At 35.0% G+C, this 6850-nt stretch overlaps 1 pseudogene; it reads right to left on the bottom strand.

Moving 5' to 3' along the window:
- Positions 1-808: 808 nt before the first annotated feature.
- Positions 809-4506, bottom strand: LOC149541911 (glutamate receptor 3.4-like; annotated as a pseudogene).
- Positions 4507-6850: the final 2344 nt, after the last annotated feature.

Raw genomic sequence — 6850 nt, 5'->3', positions numbered from 1 at the left:
TACATGGCTTCTGGGAAAAAGGCAGAGTTTTAGCCTTTATGGAGAGTACCAATTGTTGAAATTTAATTGTTTCATTTTATTTAGATAATAGAGCAAGGACATTTAAATTTAGTTTTATAATTTAAAATAATTTACCAAAATGATTATATTATTTAACTATTAACATTAAATATGTATATAGAATAATTTTATTTCTTCAATTCTTAAATATATACATTTTATTTAAACTAAAATAAAAATTTAAAATATGGCTTTTTAATATATAAAAAATTCATACTCAAATACAATTTTTATCATTTGTATCTTATTTGCATTTATATGCACTTATAAAAATGTACTAATGAATATTTGTATAGTTATAAGGCAATTGTGCATAGCTTGTGATAGTTGTTTATTTCATCAATGTTTAGATCAAACTATATGTTCTATCGTCGAAATAAGAGAACAAGACAAGAGATTGATTATGGCCTCTTATCTTTCCTCTTGTTTATTAATTAATGATATATGATATAGTTAAATCCAAATATTAAAAAATAAATCAAAATAAACTATGCAATAGAACTTTAAGGGAAATCATTTATATACTTACAAGATAAGTTCAACCTATAATGACATATGAGTCAACGTTGAAGACCAGCTGCCATTAAATTATCAACAACGGAAGTGTGTATATTTCAATTTTTAAAACGATGTTTTTATCACCACCCTTTTGGATTTATATATGATGTAACATAGGCATGTTGAGCCTAATAAACTAAGACAACCCGTCTTCTTTCAGAAAAGCTGAGATTGGAAACAAATTGTCAAATCAACGTTGGGTTTCTAGGGATGTCGGTACCCTCGTAGTTAGTAACGAGATCATAGCCAGAATGTGCGTGGAAAATTCATATGTCCTGGATGCCATCCAATCTTGGCTCTTCTGATATAACTTTCGACATATATGGATCAACATCGTGATTGCGTAGATGGATGCGATGAGAACGAAAATATTCCACAGATCAGCAAGAGCGATGGGAGAGACGTTGGAGTCATCTATAAAAATCTCTAAATCTGGGGAAGACATTCTTTCTCCAAACCATTTCGTACGGATGCTCGCCAGAGTGTACCGATTCTCCGATATGTTTAACACTGCTTTAGATATGTCGGACAAAAATGGCGACCCCTCGCGGAAAAAACTGTTTTATCAAAGTAGGATTTAAAATCAAGCATCTATATATGAGTAGAAAATTAAGAGTAGAAAGAAGTGAGCGAAGGAAGAAATGCTTACAAATCCGAAGCCTCCGGAGCTAAGGTATCCTTGATCCACAATGGCTAATTTTTCAGATGGGTAGAGAGATTTGACCATTTGAATGTATGGAATTTCATCCACTATGGCGACCATTTCCCCGTGTATTAGCTTTTGCACGTAATCATGCGGACTCTCTAAAGGAACCAGTCTGGCTTGAGGTATTTTGAGATCATTTGTGAGATAAGTTTTCACAAATGAAATTTTCAAGTAACCCACTTGAACATTGCTTGTTGTGACATTTCTCATGTTTGTAATTGATGGTACTAATCTTTCCACTGTGAGAATAGAGGTGAGATGTGCAGTGTAGCTATTGTTTAGTATTAGAGCGGTGAAAAGGCATATAGCCAAGATTCCCTTGCCCAGACTGCTCTTCACATCCTCTCCTAAAACTCATTACAACGCTTTCATCAATTTAAGAATGGAGAAAACTAAAAACAAACATAGAAATTGTTCGGTAGTAGATAAAACATTCTATTCATTTAAATGACATTATACATAATTCTCGATCATCTTGTGATCAAAACGATGGGATTTAATATATGTATTACAATTGACTCAATAATTAGAAGTCTTGAGTCATACAACGAATTCTGAAAACTCCAATAAAAACTAACAGAAATCTCGTACAATACATGAGAAAATCTATATTTAGAAAACCTAATTCTGACTCATCTAAAAAACTATAGAGAATTTGAGTATCTCATACAAAAGCCACTAAAGAATTCTGTATTCTGAAACTGATTTGATGATCATGAAAAACACGAAATACTTACTCTGAGCAAATACGAAGGTAGAAAGCGAGGATCTACAGATGAAACAAGATAATGTATTAGTTTTCTGTCAGGTCAGCTAGTTTGGTAACCCTAAACCCTAAACGCTATTCATAAATGAATAATAAATTACAATTCCCTTTTTATAAATTCATAATAAATTACAACATAAAAAATAGATGTTTGGCTAATGATTGCATGTCAAGTTTTAGTCATCCATGAATATAATTCTAATGATAAATCGTAGAATATGATACTAAACACAACTTTTAGAAATTATTAATTAGGAACATAAAAAAATGTTTCCTCACGTTAAGGAAGTGACTACTTGGTGGACGACAGTCCCTTGAAAGTCATGGTTGTGGGCATGTTCCATGAGCGACACCAGAAACGCTGTGAAGACGAAGAATGCCGCTACTGTTGCTCACAACGCTCCACTGAAAGGATGGAGTAAAAACCAAGTCCGCCCTCGTACACTTTTCAACGGCACCATCATCACCAGACCTGTTTGTGTGTATGGCTGCGTGAATCCAACGTACAAAGATCTGTTCCATAGTATAGTGGCATCTCCCACCACCACGTCGAATCTCTATACAAGCAATTCATCAGTCTATAACCTAATTTCTAATATATATATATCAAAACCCTAAGTTTCTGGCCTTCCTTAAATATACATAGACACCGTTTTACTTTCATCATTTTTTTTAATTATAAAATTTGCGAAGACACTGTTTTACTTTCATCATTTTTCTTTAAATTATATAATTTGCGAAGAGTGCATACCTACGCATACCATTTTTTATATCAAACAAGTTGTATCAAAACCCTAAATTTTGAAGAGCTTGAGAGGGGTAAGAAGGGATTACATTTCCTTGGAATAACTCCGTTACAAATTCATCGTAGTCGGAGAGATTTGAGTTGCCCTTGAAGAAATCCTCGTAAACGAAAGGCAAGTTGTACGGGAGCGTGTCAACTGCGGCCTGAAATATGTCACTCGTGTAGTCTGAAAACCGACCGATGAACTCAATGAAATCAGAAGCATTGCTCCGTCCGACCTTCCCAACTACAAGTTTTCTGTAGCTGTTGGGAACCTTTGTTGTATCACCTGACCAGACAATGGCCCATAGCTTATTTTTTTCCTTTCGTGGAGATTCAAGCCCCGCACTGTCTTTCGTCCAAAACCCAACTGTTTTGTAACTTTTTCCAACCAGGTTAACAATCTCATACTCAAGAATTTCTAAGTCATCAGTTACTGTTATTGCTTCAGCAATTCTCTCACGAAGCAACTCCCCTCCTCTCAAAACCAACATCGAACCAGAAAAATCCATGTCATTCATCGCAGTTTTCCCATTATATCCAATCTCTATATTTTGTGAATCCAAGCCAGAAACTGCGCTTGCAACGAGCTTTAGAGAACTGTAGGCTTGTATCCCAATTCGGTTAATGCTATCATCTGAAGAAAAAAGCCTTAGCCTCTGCCTTAATTCTATGAATTGTGGTCTTGCAACGCTTTTAACTCCCACAATTCCTTGCAATGTTTGGATAGAAGGAGACAAAGAATCGCAAGAGGAAGCAATGGAATCAGTGACAACCCAAACATAAGTTTCAGTCATCATTCCAAGCTCTTGTGCAATGGAGAACATCTTGAGAGCCAGGTGCACACTTGTGTGCACAATAAAAGCCCAAACGCCACTTTTATTCTTCGATTCCCAATAAGAAAATGCTATAGCTTCTGAAATTGTTGTTCTGTTGTTTCCCGAGTCCTCTTGAAACTCATGTAGCGCCTCGGTCAATTGGTAAACACCATTTAACCACAACTCATTGTCTTCGTAGAACACAATCACTGACTTCCACAGGAAGTAGCCTGCTATGGATGCAATGGCCTTCATATCATCATAATGGCTCTGAACTGTGGGAAGTAAATATGTTGATCCATGAGTAGTAGTCCCGAATCCACGCAAGCCGCTGAATGAGAGGACGGGTACATGAATTTCTTCCGCTAGAGGGGACAAAAGTTTTGAAATCTTAAGGTCCTGCACAAGTATTGTTGCAACCTCACTTTTCAAAACTTGTAGAACTGTGGGAAATTTTTCCCAAGTATATTTAATGTTAGAATTGAAAAACCAAATTGAGGATAAAAAATCATTTGAAAAAAGAGAGGAGAAAAGAACCAAAAAAGCCATTGAAATGGTTTAGAGCAATGTTCTCACCGTTTCCAACAAATCCTTGAGATTCTAGAATTGTGAGTTTGAGGCGAGTACCATTTATCTCTTGGAGAGCAAAGTGTAAAGATGTATTGGCCGCCTTTCCTGCAGGCGTATTCAGGTCGACAATGGCGGCAATGTTTAGTGTTTCATCAGTAAAAGCAGAGGTTGGTAGAATCAAGAGAGTGTATGTTAGAAGCAGAGAGGCACAATGAATCTTTCCCATTGTTGTGGAAGTCACAGCTTGAGAGACTAATTATGCTGAACATGAAAATGCAATTGCCAATTAATTTAGTAAAAAACATTTTCAGTTCGTCAAATACCCAATGTTATTCACAATCATTGGTTCGACTTTAGATAATTTGCCAGCTTGGCGGGCGATTTGACCCGGAGTAGCAGCTGTGAGGTATGTTCCAAGTTAATAGAAGTAAAGGAAGAGATGTGCAAGGAAACTTCCCCAATATTTCACCTTCATCCCTGGAATTGTGGACGATGAGTTGTTCTGCAGCCGTTACAAACTATCTATTTGTTTCTTACCAGTGGATCTCATGAGACAACAAACAAGATGCATTCCAAATAGTAGTAAGCATCACTCTTTCAATTGGAAAAGATTTTATAAAATTAGATCCTCTTGAACATATGAAAATAAAATGTCGATAATTTCAATAAGAAGAAACCATAATGTAATCATACTTTTACTGATGTAGACAATTAACACTGAGAAGAGGATTCCATAAGGGTGTGGGATCCTATTCACAATTATTTAATCTTATCATATAATTTATATAGTCTATACAGAAAATTATTATGTGATTTTAAGTGTATTTTGGTTTGTTGAATAATAGATTTCTCTTTCAAGGTTTTTATAAAATTGACGTGGAGTATCTTGTATTACAAAAATAAAAAGACATGATTATTTTTTTTTTTAAAAATGGAGGAGAGAGAAAGTGATGAAAATATAAGGAAAAATAATGAAAAGTAAAAAACCAAAAAAATGGAGGAAAACCATTTTTTCGTTTACCAAGGTGCATGGGTGGCATAAAAAGAAAAATAGTTGTTATTTCATTTATCGAGATGTATAGGTGGCATTTTACAAGTTTGTGGAAAGTTTGTTAAATCATGCATTTAATATTCCTTGTGATCCACAAAGGCAATGTAAGTTTCTAATTGGCTACATTGTGGTGCTTAGTTGTATTTGGGTGGGAATATTTGTTGTAAGGTAGTTGCATTTACTTTTTATCCCATAGTGGTTGTGTTTGTAATATCTTGGGAGGTAAGTGCCTATATAAAAAAGGCACATGAGCATTTGTAATCAAGAATTTTAGGTGAAAGATCTTAGTGTGTAAGATCTTAGTAGTGGAAGCTCTTGTGATAGACACTTTGAAGGTGTAATCTTCTTGTGTAGAAGCTTTGTAGGTGAAATATTTTAGTGTGTAAGATCTTGAATAGAAGGCTCTTCTTGGTGAATCTCTTCTTTGTGGAAGCTCTCTTGGTGTGCAATCTAGTTGGAAGTTTTTAGTTTCTATGCTTTCTTTTTGGAAGCACTCTCATATTGTAAGAATTTGGAGTTCTCTCCTATTGGATAATTTGTAAGGATTTTGAAGTATAATAAAAGTATGTCGTGAAGCACTTTGTCTTCTCTGTCTCCATATTGTGCTGTTTATGATAATTAGTTGGTAAGGGTGTTGTGGCCCTTCATCAATTGGTAATAGAGAAGAAATTCTTGAGCATGTAGATAGATCACAAAACATGAGGCAGTTTGCACAAAGACTTTGGGTTGGGTGAATTTTGTCAAGGAGTTCTTGAGTGTGCAGATAGATTACCAATTGTGAGGGAGTTTGCACAAGGATTGTGATTTGAGCTAAGTGTGTAGATTTATTGTTGACCGCGAGGAAGTTTTCACAAGGTGCTTGTGTTGTACAAAGTTTTTCTTATGAAGACTTGAGTATGGGGAAGAGAAAGAAGAAGATGGCTTTTGTGATTTTATGGGTTTTGAGGATTCCTAGACTTGAGAAATTTATAAAGAGAATGCAAGAAGAAATATTTTTGGGTTTGTAGAAGTAGATGAATGAGTTAGAAGTAGAGTTGCAAAAAAGAGGTTTCCTTCATCTAAAAAGAGATGATGTCAATTCTTTGGTTGCAGGAAAGAAAGAAGACCCAATGGAGTTTTGTGGATGGAATACAAAAGAAGAGAAGGTGCATGAAGCTGAAAATAAATGTGAACCTAAATTTGAAGAAGATGAAAGGGAAGAGGATGATCATGAAGATGGTAAGATTTGTAAACACAAAGAAGATGACAATGATTTGAAGACTACAATATAAGAGGAAGAGAGCAATGCCTTGGTTGGAGGTCAAACAAGTGAAGTTGTTACATACCTTGTTGAAGACCTAGAAGAAACAAACAAAGATGATGACACAAAAGAGGTAAATTTTATGAATTTTTGCATGCTAAATTTGAGATGGATTTGAAAGATAATGATGATGGTTTACATGAGGATCTTGTTAGTGATGTGTGGTATGCAAAGGAATATTTGTATGGTATTATAGAATTTATTATAGATGCATTAGACCCTACAATATTGGAGGAG

This window comes from Cupressus sempervirens, chromosome 8, assembly GCF_028749045.1.
Source record: "Cupressus sempervirens isolate cs-2001-9-10 chromosome 8, ASM2874904v1, whole genome shotgun sequence".
In the NCBI taxonomy this organism is placed as follows: Eukaryota; Viridiplantae; Streptophyta; class Pinopsida; order Cupressales; family Cupressaceae; genus Cupressus; species Cupressus sempervirens.
This window is presented reverse-complemented; position numbering and strand designations above follow the sequence as displayed.